The following is a 3,916-nucleotide window of genomic DNA, read 5'->3' on the forward strand; positions in this document are numbered from 1 at the left end:
TTATTCATTTATGAGACGGTAAAATGGTATCTCCTATTCTCACTGTCTCTGCAGAATTGTCCAAAGCTTTGCTTACAGAATCATAGGATTGAGATCTGGATAGAGCTTTAAAACACACTCTCATTTTATACCCAGGGAAGAAGGTAGATAAGGAAGACATGAGTTCAAATCCAGTCTCAGATATTTATTAGCTTTGTAACTTTGGGGAAGTCATTTAACCTCAATTTCCCCATCTGTAAAATAAGGATAACAATAGCATTTGCAAACCTTAGAGTATTATCTAAGTATTAGTAATTATTATTTCTATATACAGGAAGAAATTCTATATTTCTGAGGGTTCAGAAAAGATGAATGCCTTTTCTAAGGTCACATAAATAATAAATAGAAGAGTGAAGATTCAAACCAGATTTTCTGACCTCAAATCCAGAATTCTTTCCATTAAATCATACTGATTCTCTATACACAGGAAAAAGGTAACCAGCTATTCTCCATTTCCCAGGAGACATTGGAAGAAATATTGGATTCCATTAGGAAAGATTTCTAGACTCATACAATCTCAGAATATAAAGGAACCTCAGAAGTCATAAAATCCAGGTCTTAATAGTATTTGCCTTTACAACATCCTCAGCACACAATCACCTCATCTCCACTTGATGACTACCAGGGATCAAGAATTAATTTCCTTCTGAAGCAGCCCATTCTAGAGTAGAAAGAATGCTGGGCATAGAGTCAGAGAATCATCAGGATACAGTTGGAAGAGACCCTAAAACTCATAAAATGAAACCATCTCATTTTACTCAAGAAGAAACCAGCTCAAATAGGTGGACAAGTAACTTGTAAAAGGTTACACACCAAATAAGAGTCTAAAGCAGGATTTTAAGTCTTATTTATTTTATTATTTTATTTATTTAAGTCTTATTCACTTCATCCAGTATTAAATTCCAGCACTCTGTCAACTATGCCACAATGCTCCTCGAGTCAAAATAATCAATCAAGTAAATTTTAAGTACTATGTGCCAGGCTGCATCTAAAAATCTGGGGTTAAATCTAAAATCTAATGCTTGGGCAAGTTAATTTACTTCTCTGAGCCCTGGCTTGTTCACCTACAAAACAAGTTGATGACTAGATGGTCATTAAGACTTCTTTCATCTCTGACTATAAGTTGCAGAGCAGGTGGGGATCTTTCTTTATTGGTAAAGGTCCTATCCCTTTGTTCCTTAGCTATAACACTCATGATTCTGGGATTCTGAAAGTTTTGTGAATTTTTCCTTACAATGAGCTGAAATCAGTTTCCTTATAGCTGCCCCCACATTCCATTGCTCCTAGTTTTGTTCTTTAGAGTCACACAGGTCAATTCTGATACTTTCCCCGTGTGAAACCTCCTTAGAGCCAGGAATCATCTCTGATCCCCTCAAGATCAGTCTAGAGTCCATCTCCACTTGTTTTAATCCATTCTCATTTGCCTTAGGCTCTGATCCCTTTGACACCCTCAATATTCTACCAGGACACTCCCTTATTCTGGACATCCTGTATCTCAATACAGTTAACTCTTTGGACTACCCACCACCTTCATGTGGTTAATTCATTTTGCGCTCAACTTCCCTAATGTTTCTAAGTCTTTTTTATCCAAGATCTCTTATCTAGTTGTCCAGTCCCCATCCTTGTCTTATATTTGAGTTTGTTTTGTGAGCCCAAATATAAGATTGTACACATATCCTTATTGAATGGGATAGTATATGGAAGAGTAGCTGCTTGGTGATTGGAGGACCAGCCTCAGAATCCAAATAACTGGAGCTCTAATCCTTTCTCTGAGATATAATGTTTATATAAACTGGGATAACTTCCTTAATCTTTTATTGCCTACCCCTGCCAAGCTATTCTCTAGGACTATTAAATTGTAGACCAGTTGTCAGCCTGCATTGGTAGAAAAAGTTCCTTACTTTGATGAAACTATTGGTCTAAGGATCTTCTTCCCCCTCCAGTCTATAAAATGTTTTGCAAATCTTAAAATACCACATAATTGTGAATTATTGTTACTATTAAATATCTACCAGGCCCCAGTTTTTCAGCATCATTTTTGTTGCTCATAATATTTTTTTCAAGATCACAGAGAGAGGGCCAGTAATCACATTTTCGAGGTTTTTCAATAGTCTGAGACATAGTCTTGGTTTTCACTTATGGAGGACTAGAAGCAATTTATATTAGACCCAAGAAAGAACTTCCAGTGCTGAAAGAGGGTGATTGACATTGCTGTAGGTAACCAGGTGGCACAGTAGAAAGAATTTGACTTGACATCAGGGGGACTTGAGTTCAAATACTGTTTCAAACATTTACCAGTTATATGATGCTAGGCCAATCATTTAGTCTTCCTCAGTCTGTTTTTGCTTCTGAAAATGAAGCAATCAGACTCAAAATCCTGTCTAGCCCCAAATCTACAATCCTATGCTCAATTCTTAAAAAGGAAGAATCTGGGGTGGCCTGGGAGGCACCCTGGAAACCACAGTCACAGCCCTGGACCCTGTCCTGCCCTGGACTTCATGGTGACTCTCCCAGAGGGACCGAGGCTGCTGGCCAGGCCTCTGGCCACAGCCTCTGGCTCCCTTGTTAGCTCTGAGAGAGCAGGGGCTTCTTTGAATGGGTTACCTCAGGCACCAAGATAGACTTCATCTTCTAGGTGAGCTGGTGTAGCTTCCTGGACACCAAGACAGAGATTTCAGGACCTGATAACAAAGGAATTTATAAAGGAGACAGAACCCCATGGGAAATATACTTTTGCAGCTCATATGGATGGCACTTACAAGTTTTATTTAGTAACAGAATGTCCACCATGACTCCCAAGATAGCGATATATTCTATTTATATTGGAGAAACTCCAAAGAGCCAAGGCATGGAAACAGAAGCTCATCAGAACAAGCTGGAATGAGCTTTTGGTGGTAATGATAGCTGTAAAGCATGAACAGGAATATGTGGAAGTCTTGAAGAGAAAACACAGAGTGGTTAATAACAACACAAACAGCAGAATGGTCTTCTAGTCCTTCTTTGAATTTCTTATATTAATTGTCATGACACTGGGACAGATACTATCTGAAGAGAATTTTTGAAATCTAGGAGGGTTGTCTGAGAAGGATTTTTAAAAAATAGCTTTTTATTTTCAAAATATATGCAAAGATAGTTTTAAACATTCACCCTTGCAAAATCTTGTGTTCCAAATGTTTCTCCCTCCCTTCTCCTCACCTCATCCCCTAGTCAGCAAGTAATTCAATATAGGTTAAACATGTGCAATTCTTCTATACATATTTCCACATCTATTATGCTGCACAAGAAAAATCAGATCAAAAAAGAAAATAATGAGAAAGAAAACAAAATGCAAGCAAACAACAACAAAAAAGTGAAAATACTATGTTTTCCACACTCAATTCCCACAGTCCTCTCTATGAATGAAGATGGTTCTCTCCATCACAAGACCATTGGAACTGGCCTGAATCATCTCAGGGTTGGAAAGAGCCAAACTTATCAGAATTGATCACCGTATAATCTTCTTGTTGCCGTGTACAATGATCTCCTGGTTTTGCTCATTTCACTTGGCATCAGTTCATGTAAGGCTCTCCAAGACTCTCTGTATTCATTCTGTTGGTCATTTTTTGTAGAACAATAATATTCCATAATATTCATATACCACAATTTATTCAGCCATTCTCCAATTGATGGGCATCCACTCAGTTTCCAGTTTCTGGCCACTACAAACAGGGCTGCCACAAACATTTTGGCACATACAGGTCCCTTTCCCTTCTTTAGTATCTCTTTGGGATATAAGCCCAGTAGCAGTACTGCTGGATCAAAGGGTATGCACAGTTTGATAACTTTTTGAGTATGGTTCCAAATTGCTCTCCAGAAGAATTGGATCATCAGTTCACAA

General features: G+C 38.2%; 1 pseudogene; it reads left to right on the top strand.

The window, feature by feature from the left end:
• The first annotated feature begins 2,537 nt into the window (after positions 1-2,537).
• Positions 2,538-3,108, top strand: LOC100931129 (annotated as a pseudogene).
• Positions 3,109-3,916: the final 808 nt, after the last annotated feature.

This window comes from Sarcophilus harrisii, chromosome 3 (genome assembly GCF_902635505.1).
Source record: "Sarcophilus harrisii chromosome 3, mSarHar1.11, whole genome shotgun sequence".
NCBI classification, from domain to species: domain Eukaryota; kingdom Metazoa; phylum Chordata; class Mammalia; order Dasyuromorphia; family Dasyuridae; genus Sarcophilus; species Sarcophilus harrisii.